The sequence below is a fragment of the Drosophila miranda genome, chromosome 3, assembly GCF_003369915.1.
Source record: "Drosophila miranda strain MSH22 chromosome 3, D.miranda_PacBio2.1, whole genome shotgun sequence".
Taxonomy (NCBI): domain Eukaryota; kingdom Metazoa; phylum Arthropoda; class Insecta; order Diptera; family Drosophilidae; genus Drosophila; species Drosophila miranda.
This window is the reverse complement of record NC_046676.1, coordinates 13,236,647-13,255,440: the sequence shown is the minus strand read 5'-3', so window position 1 is coordinate 13,255,440 and position 18,794 is coordinate 13,236,647. Positions and strand designations below refer to the sequence as shown.

Below are 18,794 nucleotides of genomic sequence, written 5' to 3'. Positions count from 1 at the left end.
TTATGCTCGACCTTTGCGGATGGCATGGGGGAGACTGTCAGTGAAGTAAATCAAAATTTATGCTGTCCGTTTTTTTGCCCCCCCCCCCTCCCCCCCCTTTTGGTGAGTGTTTTTTTGTTGTTAATATTCTGCAACCCCCCAGTGGCGACAGACAGACAGCTGTCTTGCGGCTGTCAAAGTAGCAACTTCTGGCCCTGTCCCTGATCCACCTTCCTCTTCTATCAGCTGTCTATCTGTTTGTCTGTCTCTCTGTTTCTCTGTTGTCTATTGTCTTTGGTCTTCGGTCTGACATTTATTTGGTTTGTACACTTTGGACACATCCCGCCGCTAAGGTGTGCCACACTCTCTCTATCCGTAGGGCCACAGACACATGACGGGTAGTGCTATTGCATAAGAAGGGTCCCATGGCACGTCCAGAGCGGCTCTCGAGCTTCCAATATCCATTGAACAGTGGGGCAGAATCATTCAGAGTTATCTTCACTACCAGAGATAGTCCCAGAATGAAGAAAATAAGTCTCCAGTCTAGCCCTTTCTTTCTCTCTCTTTCTCTCCCAGTGTGGCTTAACAATCAAGAGTTGACTGTTTTTTGTATATTTCAGGATTTGTAAAAATTATATTAAATATTTAATCTAAAGCTTCTTTCAAATTAGTATATATTAAATATTTAATCTACTGCTTTTTCCATATCGTTTTTTCCTTTTGGTTCCTCTACCTCTACTTCTTCTTCCCTCTTTTCCCTCTTTTCCCTCTTTTCCATCTGCAGTCGAAATGTTGTCATGGATTTTGGCACATGACAAATTTTGTGCGGAAACTTTTCAGCAGGGCTTTTCTGTTCTTTTTTTTTGTTGGTCGAGGTTTTGGCCTACTTGAGAGCGACAGACTTGTCAATGGTCTTGAGGGCTCTCTCCTGCACTTGTTGCCTGCCGCCACGTCTCGTTCGGGCGTGGCACCTCCTCGAGTTAAGTGTTTGTGACACTCGCCTCTCTCTCTCCCCCTCTCAAGGCTTTATGGAAGGCGATGAAATTTTATTTGGGTAAAAGTGTGACCAACTGGAAATGACACGAGGCTGTCGGGACTAAAGGTCGGGGGGTGTCTGGGGGGGGCAGGGGTCATGTCTGTGTAAATTGAGTTTTAAATATGCCACATCGAATGGGCCTTAGCTGGGATTAGTTTCAGCTACGGGTCTTCGGCCCTGCAGTCTCTTTGGGGGCCGAGACCCGTTTGTGGGTCAGTGGATAGCGAGCCCCACTGCGACAATACAGCCACAGAGTGCTGCAGTTGCATGTGGCACTCGAACACGCCTCTACAATCGTTTATACATAATGGTCCAGGCACATTTGAAATTGGATGAAGCCACCTTTTTGGGGAGGTTGGGGGTGGGTTGGTTGGCGGTTTCCAGGCCCCAGGACGGGCCCTTATTGCGGCACACACTCTGTTGTGTTCAAGACGAATGCAAAATGCAATCCCCCCCACAGTCCATCCATATAGGAAACTTAATAATGGCAAACTATTATTATTCCCTCCCTGCACTGTGGAGCGAAATGGTTGAAGATTTCACTTGAAAATACACATCTGTCGAAGGGACGTTCTAGTTCCTTTCTTTCTTCCCATTTGAATGGTTTTCGTCCCACTGTGCCTGCGGCCAAATCGAAGAAGAATATGCCATTTTGCTCGCTGATGCTGCTCTTTCTTGGTGCAGTGTTGCGTGTGCTGGAAACGGAAATGCGCACATAATTCTGTTAGGAAACATGCCAACAAAATGGCGCCCGCACCGCAGACGCAGACCAAGGACTGGTAGCGATGGAAACTTTAATTAAATAATATTAAATGCGATTTAGCCGGGAGAAATGTGACTTTTGCAACTTTTGCCTCCACCGCCCACAAACGAGGCAGAGGCTGAGGCAGAGGCTGTTTTTGCCTGAAAACATCTCTTGGCTAATTTATTTTGCCATTTTCTGTTTATTCCAAGAGCAGAAGGAGAACCAGCAGCAGCAGCAGCAGCAGCAGAGGAGGAGGTGGAGGAGGAGGAGCGCACGAACGGAACGTAGCGAATGGAAAGCAAAATAAAACAAGAGAAAACTTTAACCCCGACACTTGTTTTCCAGTCACGTTCATTTTCAATCAAGTGGCATCATTATGCTCCCCAAACAAACTCAAGATGGAATAAAAATCCGAACGAGAGAAGCCTCCAGGGAGCAGGAGGAGCAGAAGGAGGAGCAGCATGAGGAGACCACCACCAGCACCTCAGAAATGGGTAATACAATACGAAAAATTAACTCTGACCCCAGAGCCAGGGGCCACCCCGGGCCCTTAACTCTTTTCTGTGGCCACCAGCAATCAGTCCTTTGTCGGAGAACAGAACAGAACCACCACACAGACCACCGGCAGCAAAAACAGCAGCAAATCAACCGCCAAATCAACTGAAACTGAAAACCAACCAAAAACCACACAACTTATTCCTACAGCCAGTGCCCCAGCCATCCCAAGTCCCACCTCCATTTAGAGAGGAAGACACAACACGGCGGCTGCATCGAATAGGAAAACACACATCTTTGAGAACTTGGAATTTATTCAAAGGGGAATAGGGGTGCGATAGTTCTGTTTATTTGGATTGTGTGTGTTTTTGGGCAACATTTCGGAGCGCCAGAAAAGGATAACAAGAAAAGTTGTTGCCAAAGAATGTACCAAATGTAGTCAACATGGAATTAAGGCTGAAAGATGCCCATTAAAAAGGTACAATTTTATGTGGGATAACTTTGTTGAAAGAAGAATTGAATGAAGCCCAAGTCCACTTGCTATGAAAAAGTTACCTATCACTTCAGGGTGAAAGGTGGAATGGGAGGCGCCGCACACGTGCCTCGACATCGTGATACACGCCTTTACACAGGAACACGACAGGAGTCCCAATGGAAGAGGTGCCAAAATCGGTTTTACAGTTCAATTGGAGTGGTGTGACTTGTTGGTGTAGTCCGTCGATGATTTATAGTACAATCGAACTTCCATACAGTGAATCTCAGGGGGTATTTCGTTGTACGGAAAATACGTAGAATAAAATTCATTTTTTCAGAATATAGCATCGTTTTATATTGAAAACTTCGTTGCATGGAAGTGCGTAATAGAGAAGTTTTTATTTTTATAGCAAACGAATTCGAACTCGAAAATCAATTGATAATCGTGCGGTTAATCAGAGATCTATTAATTAGGCCGCAATGCAGTGAGTCCTGCTTCACTCCAAACGAAATTTCGCTAATTTCAGCCTCCAGAATAACGTCAGAGAGCCATTAAGTCCAAAAAAAAAAATAATACTAGAAAAAAGGTGGGATTTGTGCAATCAGCTAAAATCAAATGAAACGAAATTGAAATCGGGCGGAAAAAAAGCAAAGCAGAACAAAATTGTATGCAAATGCAGAAATGACGTGTGTGCTGAGTGTGTGTGTGTGTGCTGTGTGTGTATAAACCGATTCGACCGGTTTGCGAGTACGAAACCAAAAACAAATGGCAACCGACAGACAGGCAACAGATAGACATGGAAACATGACCATAAAAAATCCACAGTCCGGCGAGATTATAAAATAAAGGGTAAATATTAATAAATGTTGACTCGACCCATAAGTAAATTAAATAAACAAAAACAAATAGCAGGAGCCCCGTTCGAAAGTCCCGTCTTTGCAGAGAGAGAGAGCGTCTCATCCGAATTAAGCGCATTGTTGCTGAGCGAGAGAGAAAGAGAGCAATAGAATGATGTGCTGCCCTCTCGCTGCCCTCTCATTTGGTCTTTGTTTTGTAGCTATCTCACTCTAACGCGCATTAAAGGAGGCCGCTCTCACGGACTGCGTCACATGGATCGAAAGAGAGCATGAAAGGCATGAGCAGACATGTAAGAACAGGAGCGTACCCAGCAAACCAACAAACGTGCCATTTGCGAGAGTCCCGCAAAATGCTCGCAAACGATATCGCAAAAGGCTCGCAAACGACTCCTTTGCGAGCTATCATAAATGATACTTGCACTGCCACAAACTGAACGATACAGGTATCAAATTTCTCTCATATGCGGGTCCGAATGCGAGCGTTTTATCGGGTTAAGTCTCGCATTTGACTCTTATGCGATATCATTTGTGAGCGTTTGGTTTGCTGGGTATATACATACATATTTATATACAGATTTGACACTTACCGCTCCGCTCTCTCGCCGATGTAACACTTGTTCAGGCAGGCGTTCGATCAAGTGCAGCTCAAACTGGACAACTGCAAGGGAAAGAAGGAAAGGAAAGGTATCAGTAAGCATTCTCTCACTCCCTCTCTCTGCTCAGGATTAATTTCAATTTAACGTGTAAATATGATTTCTGTCAATTTCCTCACTAAACTCAATTTACGTGCAGCAGCAGCAGCAGCAGCAGCAGCAGCAGCCAGGGATAGTTTCATATTTTACGAGAATGTCAGACTCCTCCGGAGAAGGACTCCTTCATCGTCATATGGTGGCTGCTGCCTGTGGCTGCTGGGCCATCAATCATACGCCATGCGAGCAGGCAGCTGCCAGCACACACACACGGAGCAAACGACAATCAAATCAATGATTGAGTGGAGTGCAGGGAGAGTGCAAGGAGAGTGCAAATCCGAGTACGAGTGAGGGACAAAGTGTTATGTTGTGGGTGCAGTGCCACCATACGATCCATACACATCCACAGTTCGGCTCCAACGCCCACAGTTTGAGCATACAAATTGCATTTTCCAATTGGCAGCCATCGCAGCGCCTGGAGCCTGCAGCCTGGAGGGTAAAATTAACTTAAAATCAATTGCCATACACTTGGAGATCCGTTGGAAAATGTGGAATCTATCAGGGAATTTTACAAGCACTGGCGCACTGATGTTTCGAATTGATTCATGGCTGATGCCAGAGCGAATCTACTCAAAGCATTCATTAGGAATTTCTTGGCAGTAAATGAGATCAGACCTGGATTCGTTAGCATGAATTCTGAATAAGTTTCGAATAGCTGCCCCACTCGTTACATTGGTGGTCCCACAACCGATGCCCGGCACTGTATCTGCTGTTGCCTTTTTTTGGCAGAAGAAAAACCACTTTATTAAGAGATTTTTGTGTTTGTGGTTTCGGTGTCGTGTCCCACTAATAACTCAATTTTGGTCTTAAACCAAACGCCATTTAAACCTATTGACACATTTCATTTGGCCAGAACGTTTGCGAGAGGCAGATGGATAGCAATTAGGCCTGATGACGTACCCAAAAATGTCTCGAAACTATTTTGTAAGTTTTGCCTTTCATGGTGTCTCGACGCGACGCGACTCGACTTGGCCGTAAGCCAAAGCCCAAAGCCGAAAGCCAGTTTGGCCGAAAAGCCAGTTGGCGGCTGCCATAACTGGCCAGCAAACAGCAAATGATTTTTAATAACTTTGACACTCATTAAACTCAAATTACATGCATTTGATTACGCAGCTCTCTGTGCATTTAGAGGTCTCTGAATCTTAAGCCGCTTAGGTTTCATCATCATCATCATCATCATCATCATCAGCAGAGGACCATATGGGGCCTCTCCTATGATGGGCCATTAGAGGGGTCATCAGGGGAGGAGCTGAGGCAGGAGCATGCCCCTCAATCAAAGTAGAAGCTACATAAATACTGTTTGCATAAGGAAGAGGAATAGCTTTGAGAAATGCTCCTTCTTTGGCTTCCCTTGGGGGCCCCTTCTACTCGTAAAACGAGCTTCCACGAAAACAGTAAAAACCCCCTTTTAATTTGTGTTTAATTAAAGCAAAGCTCATTGAACTGTTTGCACAAAGAATTCAATCTTTTCGATCGCCACACAGTAAAAAAAAAGACAACCAACAAAAACTCATTAAATCGAAAGTAAAATTCAATCCCAGCGGTTCCCATGAGGCGTGGTTGGTGCGAGGTTTGATAGATTGAGAGGCCCCCAAATTAATTACTCACTTTGACAGACAGACAGACAGGTGATTCCTGTCCAGAACCAAGGACCAGTCCGAGAGCTGGGGCCCCTTTGGCTCAAGCTTAGCCCTGAACTTGACATTCGTGAACTGTCCCTAGCTCCCATGTCTAGGCTGTGCCACTGTGTCGCTGTGACCATGTGCTAAGTTCTTTTTAATTACCTTCTCGCCATCGCATCGCGGATGGCCGAGAGCCACAGCCAAAGTCTCGCCCTGGCCGGCAATCGTAAAAAGGTGGTCGCTTTTTACGACTTTGCCAACTTGGAGGAACGTGCTCGCAGAGTGTTCAGTGTTCAGTGTTCACTAAACTCTCGACTGGATTGCCAGCTGGATCCAAGAAACGGCACGAACCTCCCGACCACCTTCATAGAAAGTGGCTTGAAGGGCAGAAGCACTTGGTAGCAGCTTCCATGAGCGCTAATGGACACGCGGGAACAGCTTCGTTTTTCCACTTGGTCCTCACAAAATCATTGCTCAGGCAAAACCCCAGCCATTCTTCGACTATTCCACTGGAATCCTTCATTGGAACTGTGCTTCCTATTCCTCATTCCCGACAATATCTTTACGTTTAGATACATCTTGGACCTATTTAACACCTGGCTATCCTAGAGAGATCGCTGATTAGTGAAAATTCCCATAAGCGAAAGGCCAGTCACTCGTAATTTCGGCAGCAATTTCAATTCCCACACAAAATTATAAACAAATAAACGAAAACACTCACGAATATGTGAATATTGTATGATGGCCAACACTTTCCGTACAAGCATCCCCCTGCAGAAGAGATGCACGAACCAAAAAGCATCCAATTAAAGCCGAAACTATAAATCGACACTTGCCACAGAAACTGGACAAAAGACCAGGGCATGAAAAACTGTAAGCACAGCGGAGGGAGAGGCAGGAAGACAGGAGAGCGACACCGTTAGCAGAGGAGGAGCGTGGAGAGGATACCGTTGACGATGACATGCAAAGTGCAGCTTGGAGGTGGGGGTGCCACTGCCACATGTGGCACGACAAAATCGCAAGAGGCAAGAGGTAAGGAAGAACGAGAGGAGACGGAAAGGGATTGATTCTCTCTGTCCATTTTGCTCGCGTCACGTGGGAAATTTTTCAAGTTCAAAGCAATTTTCCACAAAAGAAAACGACAACTGTAAAAAACAACAACAAAACCAGCAACAGTGAAAAATACAATGAAGCATGCACTCACGTGAGACCCGATAATAATCGGATTTGGGGGGGGGGGGAATCGTGAGGCGACGGCGACGGCGACCTAGGAAAGAGGAACACAACAAAATAATACCAAGAAAATACTAAACACAAGCAAAGAAGAAACAAATACAAGAAAAAGCCCTCCCCCCCCCCCCCCCCCCCCCCCCCCCCACGCCACGCCCCATCTACAGTTGTGGAGCCACCTTTCAGCAGCAAACAGGTCTCCCGGGATGCCATCCATCCCATCCATCCCATCCAGCCATCCACCCATCAAGTCATCTATCCATCGATTCAATCGTCTATCCCCCCACTCCCCAGTCACTTAGTGGCTAAGCACTTAATGGCCAGCGTCTTCGTCTTGCAACAGTTAGAATTAATTGACGTTAATAATGTCCCGATATCGAAGAGTTATGCCCAAGAGCACATCAAACGGCTGGCTATTGGCTTCTGTGTGCCAATCCTTGGGGCCTGCGGGAAGAACGGTTGATTCTTGACTCTAGCGAGTAGCGAGTAGCGAGTAGCAAGCGACGAGTAACTACTAGCGAGTAGCAAAAACAAGTGAATTCAGATCTCAAACAACTATGCAAATTTATTCATCACTCGGCTGTACAGGCAAATAGTTGCCTGAATAGACGGACAGATGAAGGAATAGATGGATCCACTGTACATTCACTGTACAGAGTGCAGGCTGGCTGGCTGGCTATTGGCTTCTGTGTGCCAATCCTTGGGGCCTGCTGGAAGAACGGTTCATTCTTGACTCTAGCGAGTAGCGAGTAGCAAGCGACGAGTAACTAGTAGCGAGTAGCAAAAACAAGTGAATTCAGATCTCAAATAACTATGCAAATTTATTCATCACTCGGCTGTACAGGCAAATAGTTGCCTGAATAGACGGACAGATGAAGGAATAGATGGATCCACTGTACATTCACTGTACAGAGTGCACTAAACATCATTTATTCGCAATTTGCTCAATGACAAAACCATTAATAATCAATTTTAAACAAATTGCATTCACCGAGAGACGCAAAAGCCACTTGAACCACTTTCGCCCACACTCCACAGTTGCACCCACTGTGTGTGCACCTCTCTCTCTCTCTCTCTCTCTCTCTGTGTGTGTCTGAGAAAGCCATTTACTTGGCCAGGCCAAGACATACATAATTTTAAAATTAAAAACTTTTGCTCTGCGGCTTTCAGTGGTTAGAGTGGGTTTCAGTGGGTGACTCGCTTTGAATACTCGTACACCCCGAAGCCAGCACTCTTGATTGACATATAAATAATAGAGTGGCACTGGTTTTATTTGCCACAACTTTATGGCCTTATGTGGTGTCGCCTCACACGTGCACCTCGACTAGTACGCCCCTCAGGCGCTGCTTAAAGCCAGAGTTTACCACCAACCGAGGGGCTCTGCTGTGTGACGCGTGGCTTGTGTACTGCTCCTCTCCCAGGAATAGTTTCTTAAGAAAAATAAGATGGAAACACCTCCCTTTCTGCGCCATTAGCACCCTCAATGTTCTCCAGCTCCTCGGGCTCCTCTAGCTGGGTGTTTTTTCCCTCGTCTCTCCTTTTCGCCACTTGAATTGCCTCCTGCCGGAGCTCGTGCCACTCCTGCGGCACTCTTAGCTCTTTAAAGACCCTCCAGGCCACCCAGCCCTCCGCCCAGAGCTACTTTTGCCAGCTCCTACCAGAGTCCTCCATCTGGTATGCATTTTTAAACAATCGCTAACCCAAATAAAGTTTCTTGCTTTCTCGTGCATATTTACGAGCTCTCCCAGGAGCGGGAGCAAACAAAAAGCAGTGCACACACAAATAGGCCTTATGGCCAAAAGAAAAGTGCCAGCAGCAGGACGAGGAACCGAACGGAGGAGGCAACACTTTTTAGGAGGCTTTTTGGGGCCGGGAGAGACCCATTAATTACCACTTCTATAACCATGTAGTATTGTTTAATATCTGTGGTATCTTTCTGCGGCACTCCGGTTGCTGCCACTGTTCTTGTCGCCGTCTGATTGAATGTTGTCTTTCGAGGAGCATTCCTCAGTGGCTGCTAAATAATAACAAGAACTTCTGTCGGAGAAATGTTAAACACAGCTGCAAGGCATTTGATTACGCGATGGGCAAAAGCAGGTCGAAGAAGGAGTACTCCTTTCCAGAGAATAGTTTCAAAAAGATGATTCGCACAGACTAAGACCCTGGAAATGTCATTCGATTACTATGATTTCTATGTCCCATTGAAAGCGTAGTCTTTTTCCGATTCTTCATGGATTTTCCAAAGAGTATTCCATCGTCGTTGGGTATCTGCCTTGGCAGCGCTCTTCTTCCATTCAATTCTGTTGTTCTAGTTTGTATCTTGCCACTTGTACCAACGAGTATCTTGTATCTTGTGCACACAACTTTCGCAGGGGGGTGCTGAGAGACAGAGATACACACGCGAGAGATAGCAGCAATTTCCATTGGCAATTGTGTGGCATCTGTGCCGCCGCTGCTTTCAGCCATGTGAAACTTGGCCATTAATTTGAACGCCGTTTTGTGGCAGCAGCAGCAGTGGCAGAAGAATCAGAAGGAGTCGGGCATCTGAGCGAATCCATGGCCCCCAGTCATTAGATATTCTTCTCATATTTTGCATGCAGCGAGCCACCCCTTCTCCCCTTCTGGCCTTCTCGCCTTCTCTCCCGGACACATTTCCTTTTGTCTTCCACAATTATGCATTATCTTGAATCGTTGACGTTGTAGCCTGACGCTCGTCTTCTTTCTTGAGCTTTAAATTTTGCATTTAATTACTGCTCACATTTCTCAAATTTCTCCCTGTCTCCCTGTCTCTTGGTTCTCAGGCAGCACTCTCTCAGGTGTCGTCTGCGTCTGGAAGGCATTATCATTATCATTCGCATCTGCATCTGCATCGTGCAGCGGCAACATTATGCTAACATTATGCATTTCACTTTGCTGGAGATGCAGGCCCCAACTGCACCCCCCCTTACCTCCGGATTCCCTCTCCCACTCTCTCTGAAGCTATGGGAAAGTTCTCTCTGCGAGGGATGCGACAGTGATTAATAATTATTAAATTAATTGAAATAAATTAAAATTTATGTTGATTTTCTTCGTCAATGAATTCATTTGAGAATTCGCCAAATGACCAGAGAACGTCAGGGGTCATGATATACGCAGGGAACCAGCTCCGATTTGGAACGTGATTCAGATGTGACTGTGGCTCCCGTGATCCCGTGGGAACACTTTGGTTGGGAACGTTGCGGCAAGGACCGCGGCCCTACCATTAAGCCCAATTGGTGTGTGTGTTGCCATCCCGCTCTCCTCCGCCAGATGTCGCACATTGCACGAGGACGATTGTGTGTGAGAAAGGGAGAGAGATAGAGAATGAATGGCTACAATAATGATCTGATGCAGATTCGGCAATCTGTTAGATATTATCATTTACTACTATTCTGCGTATCTTCGAAATTGTGTCCTTTGTGAGGGGGGAAGGGGAACGGTTATGCAATATATTCCACCACTCTGGTGGTTGCTATACGCTACCGATATCTATCTATTGGTAGATCAATCACGCATTCTAGACGCACATTTGGGCGCTCTAGAAGAACACCACAAAACAATAAGTGAAACTGCACTTTGCCCATAAGGAAAGGCTTCGGAAACTGCACTCAAAGTCTGCCTGAATGATGGAGATCTCTCGTTCAATCGTTTAACTATTGAATGCCAGAAGAGACATCACTGGGGACATCCAGGTTAATTAATTTATGCACCCTCAACGGAGAGCATCAGGAGCAGCATCCACTTGCAGCTGGTGCACATTTTTGAGGAGGCCAGGAGAGGAGGCGACTCAGTGATTGACTGCCGCCTGTTGCTCGGTTGCTTGTTGCCTGTTGCCTGTTGGCCGTGCAGCACAGCACATCTAATTATGCACTGGATGCTGTTGCTACTGTTCCTACGGCTGCTGCCAGAAGGAAAAACAAAGACATCGTCGGCGTCGGAGTCGGAATGTGCAGGTGCAATGGAAATTGGTGCAACATTGCGGTAAAAGGCAATAAAGTTGCAGGTCGCCATAGAGAATACATATAGCAGCAGCGAGCGATGCCTACATGCTGCACATGCCACATGCCCCCATGCAAATAGTCGCTACCCCTCCCCCCCTGGTACCTTCATTACTGTGTTCTCTTGCCTGCCTCCATTTGTGCCTTAATTAATTTTGATTGCAGCTTGCAACAGAGGCACACAGAGAAGCTGTTGCACAGCGGAAATGTTCATCACACGCGTGTGGCAAGAAAAACAACAGCATCAGCAGCAACAGCAGCAACAGCAGCACCAGCCAAAGAAGAAAAGAACTACCAGCAAACGCTATTGGCCGGGCTAATTAATTGAATTTCATTGCAGAGATCGGCGGACCGCCCATCGGGCTGGCTGCCACACACTCGGCCATTATTAGAGCGGCCCTCGCCGTATGCAAAGTGGTCCAAAGAGGCGCTCTCTGTGCAGCTGATCGAATTATTAGCCTGTCCAGCAACTAGCGAACATACATACGATGCTGGAATCACGACTCCACTGCAGAGTGGCAGCGTCTGCAAGGCACTCCATCTGCCCCGTCGCCCCGTCATTCATTTGGCCATTGGGCTTATTTATGGCCATCAAATGCAATTGAAATGGCGCCGCCGACAGTCCCGAAAACAGCGTTGACAACGCCTGACGACATCCGAAAGCCCAAAAAACCAAAAAACCGCAATGTCTACGCATAATTCATGGAGGAGTGGAGGCAGTGCCTGGCCAGTCGACTGTGCGGCACAGTGGGTGAGAACAGCTCTAATTTGCTGCAGAAATAATAGAGAATAAGCAGGGTTATGCCTTCTCCAACGGAACTGAAAGGATTTTATGTGAAAATAAACACTAGTATTCCACACTATTTCTAAAATCTTCAAATAAAAAACAGACACACATTTGTGCAGTAATCGAAACATTTTTCACCGGCTTAGACAATAATTAATTATGATTTTTCACCGTCAAGTGCGATTCTCAGACGCAAATACAGCCGACCGAGGGGCAGTGCTGCATGACGCGCGAAACGAGCAACCGAAGCGCTCGTCGTTATGCAGGAAAGGAAAGATATGAGACAAATTTAGAAGGAAATAAAATGGATAGATACAAATAAATACATAATAAAAGATAAACTAAATAAAAAAATCATAAAAAAATAAATAAAAGGGAAAAATTAATAAATAATTTAAGAAATTACCCCAGTCCAGGGTAAAGGCACATTAATTTCCAAAAAAACAAACAAATTAGTAACAGAAAAAGTGAAGGTGAGGCCTCTAAGGAAGAGCACCATCCATTATCATATATCATACACACACATACCGCACCGTTCTACCAGGGCAAAGTGCATCTTCAAGGTCGAAATTTCCAGAGGGGAAACTTCAAAATCCAAAATTGCGCACTAATAGCCGAGACACTACTTTCTTTGGTCTCCATGTTCAACACAATATATCTCACGTTCAAGGAAACTTTCAAAAGTCTGTTTCAGAGGGGAATCCCAACCAATAGAAATACAAATAAAAGCATACCCCACCCATATATCCTTCTGCTTGCCTTAGATTTAGTAAATGTGTACCTTTAGACTTTGCTCTTCGTTGTATCCCACTGTAAGTCAAGAGTGGTGCAAACATAATCATGTTGCATGCAACATTACCTCATCTCTAGAGCTGAGAGACTTATTTGCGGGCTGGGCCGGTCCTGGGCCGGGAATGGGGCTGGTCGCTTGGTTCGGCGGCAACACCGTACAAAATTTATGGTCAAATCAACACCAACAACGAACATCCATTTGGTTATTATTTAACAAGTTTTTGGTGGGGGCGGGGAAGGCCACCTCTTCTTGTGCCTCTTGCGGCGACCCCATTCACTGGCGCATCTCGGGTTAAGTCTTGGACTTGCTTATAATTTAATTAGCTTTGCCTTTTGCCGGAGCTCCTATCGCACCGAAATCATCCTTACATAACGAATGAAATGGAATGGAAGGAAGCCCGAAGGCAAGGGGATGGGGAAGGGTTGCACACAGGTTCAGAGTGCGCCCACAGCAGGTGGGGGGAGCAGCTCTAGGGTTAATTGTCTGCCAGAGTCAGTCACGAAGCCAAATTTGACTATTCATTATCTATTCAAAGAGATATTTCTTGGACTGGGAACAATCAGAGCCTTTCTAACAGGAAATCCGCACGATCGGGGTCACCATCTGAGCTACAGCCAGGGAGGCGGTGGGGTGACCCACTAAATTAATATGAATGACCACATTTCACGGCAACTATTTCGCACCTATGTCAAGAGACGTCAAATGCTTATGCAAATATCGTTTTAAATGCGCTGACTGCGGGACTCGCAGATACAAAGATACAGAGATACCAAAATGCAAAATAAACACACAAAAAATACAAACAAAAGCCGAAATAAAAGCTTAGCTGCAAAATGAAATCATTTCGAACGTGTTTGTATCTCGATTTCTTTGAGCCAAACGCCGCTACGGCTACCAGACCGACTAAAAGCACTACAGCTGGCGGGCGACCTTGTCAAATTAGTGCCAAAAATACCGGCGACAAAAGATACTCGCCCCAGATCCCGAGCCACTCTCAAGCATCGCGTGTATTCATAAATCAGTGCACAATAAATAAGCCCAGGGAATCGACTAAGCGATCTCTTAGGGCGGAAAGTGGTTGACAAAATACGAGATACGGGATTTCCAAGTGAATTCCAATTTCAATTTCAGCTTTTGTTTGAATGTTTCGTCTGTTGGCTACTGTGGGCCAGAGCTCTGCCAAGATTGCGTATAAATCAAATGAAACTCATTTTATTTGGGCAATGTTTTGTGCTCGAATTTGAGAACTGGTTCTAGCTCAAAATAGATGGCCAATAAAAACGATTGAAATGAAATGATGGCAGGAAATGGCAAACAATTTGGAGACGACTTAAATACCAATAGGTTTTTGATTATTCAAAAATTTGTGACTGGTTTAAGTGGCTCTCAAAATGCGATTACGAAGCGATTTGCAGTTTGATCTTTAAGCCATCGAATGCTACAACTACACGAAAGTGGACTTTGAACTAGTTTCCATTGCACCAAAGGGCCAAAGGCGCCACCAACTTCATTCTGCGGGAAGAAATGATGAATCAGCTGTTCATCAGCCAAATGAAACGAAGGATAGATAGATCTTACAAATAAGAGATCCTTTTAGACAGATTCCAATGGTACGGAACATCTTGGACATGTCTTAGGCCATATGGATGCTTTACCGAATTCATTAAAAGTTATTGAGGACGGGTAATTGTTCTTCTTTCTTTCTACATGACTATCGATCGTTTTACTCCTCTATTCCCAGTCCCACTCACTCTTCATTTGCCTTCACCTTTCACTGGCTTTCGTATTTCAACCATCTCGATCGGCTCTTGGTCAATGCACTTCTAGACATGCCCCATAAAAAGCTCTGGAGCCAGCATTTAGCTGATTTTCACTGTACAAGCCCCTGCCATTCCCCTCCGTTCCCCTGCTCCACCGCTTCGTTCGGTTGGCCCAACTCTTGGCCAAGCGTCAGCATTTAATTTACCCACTTAACGCGGGGCACAAGCCAAATTTTGGTCACTTTAAAAAGCCATTAGACCCTGCTTCGAGTTGGACGAGCAGTCAGCCAAGCGTAAACTGTACAAATTCGTCTTCCTCATTGTTCAGATTGAGATTGAGATTGTTTCCCAAGCCGGCCCACCAGAGGGGGGGGGAAAATGCTAATTCTGTACACAAATCAATGCGGATGAAGAAGTCTCTGGCTGGTGAAGAGGCCTCTTGCCTCTTCTCCACAGACCCGTTTACCTCACGAGTTAACACGTTCGTGTCACCCCGTTCTCCACTGTGAATGCTAATTGGAAGGATGGGTCGAACGGGTTGAAAGACACGTGCTTGACCTCGCACACGAAACTCTGACCTCTCGGACAAGCTGCTTAATTATGTCATTACCATGAGAGATGGCATGAAAAGCCATCAACTCGAGCAATACATAATTGTCAGACATTATCAGTGAAAGTCGGCAATCGGAGTTAATAGTCGGTCGTTCTCTCACTCTCTCTCTCTCTCTGTTCTATAGCATAATGAAAAGCTTGAAAATTGTTGCATGTGAGGCGGGTATTAGGAACAGGAAATGGGTCTTCTTGGGTACGCGAAAGTGTCGGTGCTCGGAGTAAAAGTAACACAATGGCCATCAGAGTTCATTCGCATCATGATGAAATAATATATAATGCTCACCCCAGTCATAACTATTTATAATCGGACCACAAAGTGCCTTCTCACGTTTCAAAGAACTAAACAAAAAATATTTTGCAAACAAAGGAGTAGTAGATTGTTGCTGTTTTGTCCCTCGGATAAATTAATGGGTGACTCACTTGGTGAAATATTCCATGAAATTGATGAGAAATTGCCATTTAATTACCTGCAAAGAAACAGAGAGAGAGAGAGAGAAAACGATTAGATACAGTTGGCTTTCTGTTGGGCAAACAAAGTTTTCAACTGATTAACTATTCAATATTCAATATTCAGGGAAAAGTTTGCCATAAACCATAATCGAGAAAAACCAATTTGTCTCCGACTTTTCCCAGAGTTTCCTCCGTTGCATCGTTACTGGTTTTCCCCCCCTCTGAGAATCAGTGCACGCGGAATAGTTGGGGAATGTTTAGGCCACCTTTTACTTGGCCAAAAACTGTGTAGAGGAGGTATTTCCATATTTATTGGGTCTCAATTTCCATAATTATATTACTCTTATTAGTTTCTATCGATTGGTATTTGTTCTATCGAAAATTCTCGATTTGGCTATAAAATTATAATTATATTCGTGGCAGGATTTGGATTCTACTTCTGTTTTATGTGCAATCGATTGGTGTTTGATCTATCGATAATTATCGATTGAAGCATCTATGGATTTACAAATATCGATAAATATGGCATGTATTTAGCAGACTTTGACACATTCTCCCTTTAATATCCACCAGAGTCTGTTTGAGGAAATTCGCGTGTGTATCCCTGCCGATTCCAGCCGCCTCCGCCCACCCCCCCCCCTCCCCTTTCAAAACCGCCGTCTAGAAATAATCGACCCGCGGCACGTACAGCAAACAGGCACGGAAATAGGCATAGCCAAACACCTTGGACCGGGGACTTGGACCCCGCAGAACACACTCTCCATCATCTGCAGGGGCTATAGCTCCCCAGCCCCCAGCCACCGCTGGAGCACCACCCACAAATGCAGAGTCGCTTTGGGGCTCCAGGGTCGCGTTAATCCCTCTCTCCCCCCCCCCCCCCCACCCCCTTCCCCTCTCTAGAACATTGCACTAACCCTGCATTTGCTTTTGTGTCTCGTCTACTTTTTATTCTCTGCTTCTATTCGTCTGTTTGCCTCTTTTTTTCCTGCTCCACGGTGGTGCTGCTGCTGGCCATGTTAATGACCCTAGGAGGCTGCCTAGGGAGCGACCAAAGAGAGAGAGACAGAGAGAGAGTGTGTGTGTGTGTGTGAGTGTGCCCACACAGTGGCTGTCAAACTGTGGGCTGGGCTCCCTTTTTGTGGAACGCCTCGTTGGCTGCGGTCGCTGTTGCTGCCGCGGCTACGCGTTGCATTCATTTTAGGCGTCTGCGCATAAAATTGCATCGTTTGCTTTGCTTTACTTAGCCATGGGGCATGCGGCATGGGGCATGCTAAAGGGTGTTTTCTATTCGTTCATCTAAAATTTAGCAAATAAAACCACCAAAAATCATTGCAATCTGTTAATTACTACAACCAGTTTTTCTCGTTTTGTCGGAGTCTTTTGAACTGTTTCCGACTGCGATTTAGGGTATCTTTGACTCGGTTTTCGACTTACTTTTGCGCTAATTTATATAAATACATTTCGGTCTGAGGTACAGCAGAAGTTCCCTTCCCAGAGCCTCAGATCGGGCCATTCCAAGTGCTACTGAAGGATGGACGATGATGATGATGATGTCTGTGGGCAGCAGTGTGGACTCTTATTCAATATTCATCAAGAGCAGAGCAGAGCATTCAAGAGTACATTCAATCTTTCACTTGATGTCAAAGCCGAATAAAAACCACAACAACCAAAGCTCAAAAATACACCTCTGTTTTACCATAAACAACTTTTGCAATTGTCAGACTTCATGTCGACACTTCAGACACTCGAATGGAGTGGAGTGGAGTGGAGGAGGAGGAGGAGGCGGCGCATGAGGAGGCATGAGAGCAGGAGTAGGAGTAGGACTCGGAGAAGGCAACAACGCATTGCACTTTGTGGGCGAAACTCCCAATTGCAATTCCAGCGCCAAGACTCCGTCCCACAAAATGTTGAGTGAGTTGTAAATGAAGCCCACACATGGTCCTCCTTCGCTCTCGCTCTCTTTGCCTTTGCCTTTGCTCAATTGGAGTCAATGTCTCGGCGGAGATTCATGCAGAGATTTTCTGTATCTGCATCTGTATCTGCATCTGCCTTGGGCCTCCCGCCAGCCGCAGCGAACTGGAAATGTTTTCGACGAGCATGCGGCGTGTGTTAATTGCAAAATGTTGCCTCCTGACAATTATTAAGGTGATATATGTTTTTCCTTTTCTATTACGGTCCACACACACGCAGGGAGCACAGGGAGCTTTCACACGCATGTGGCACACGGATGGGAATAGAATGCAACGGACTGGGAGAAGCAAAAGCTCACCAACACCGAGACACACAGAAAGCCAATGATAAATGACTCGTTCATTCGTTCGCTTAGAGGAATAATAAAGGGTTAACCGTTTCTTCCATTAGATCTACGTGTAACTTCCGAATGGAATAACCATTATAGATGGAAAATATGTAAAGACCTATTATCTTGGGGCCTGAAGATTAGGCTTTCCATTGGAAAGCTTTTCAAAGACTTTCCCAAGAACCTGTGGCCCGCTGGCTGGCAATCCATCCTACTATAAAAAATCATTTATTATTTTCACGTTTCTTTAACTCGTTTCACGCCCATCCGCATCATCCACCCCTCCCCCCATTCCTAAGAGGTATAATTATTTTCAGCTTGAAGTTTTTGAAACTGTATCTGTATCTGAGAGCTGTATCTGAGAGCTGTCACTTTAAATAAAATACAAGACACAAATACGAGTACATATGTAATGCTGTGTGTGTGTGTGCAAATAGTAAATGTGCCTAATTAGCATAATTACAGGCAACTCCAGTAAAATTTAATTAATCTGCCAGCTTGCATTTGGCTTGGTGTCGGATTCGGACTCGCCAATCGAAAGCAATTAGTGCACGAGTGCCTTCAATTGGCATCGAAATAAACTATTCAAAAAAAAAAAACAACAACCAACCTTCGAGGCGACAAAGAAAATGTGGCCTGCACTTCAAAGGGCCTGCTCCTCATTCCTCTTCCAGTCATCGTCTCAGGGCCGCCGCCAATCAGGCCCCCGCTTGTTGGGCGGCTATGAAAAGCGCAGCGCCGTTTGGAAATAAATCAAGCACAAAGAGACCACCAAAAGGAGAGGAGAAGCCGAACACAAAACAAACAAAAAAGAAGTGAATTCCAATCCGAAATGAAATGTAAATGCTGAGCCATCAAAAGATTCCCAAGCTGCGCCGACAGCTGAGAG

At 45.5% G+C, this 18,794-nt stretch overlaps 1 protein-coding gene across 10 annotated transcripts in view; it reads right to left on the bottom strand.

Moving 5' to 3' along the window:
• LOC108159170 (SH3 and multiple ankyrin repeat domains protein 1) overlaps positions 1 to 18,794 on the bottom strand; it is a 68,350-nt gene that overhangs the window by 36,271 nt on the left and 13,285 nt on the right. For 6 of the 10 annotated variants that reach the window (XM_017292210.2, XM_017292214.2, XM_017292212.2 and 3 more), the window contains 2 exons: positions 15,577 to 15,623; positions 4,175 to 4,245 (listed from right to left, as the gene is read on the bottom strand). The gene's annotated coding sequence lies outside the window, so the exon portion shown is untranslated. Of the gene's footprint in view, positions 1 to 4,174; positions 4,246 to 4,675; positions 4,695 to 8,247; positions 8,277 to 15,576; positions 15,624 to 18,794 lie in introns of those variants that run through there. The other 4 variants (XM_033390320.1, XM_033390325.1, XM_033390324.1 and 1 more) reach the window with 3 other exon arrangements.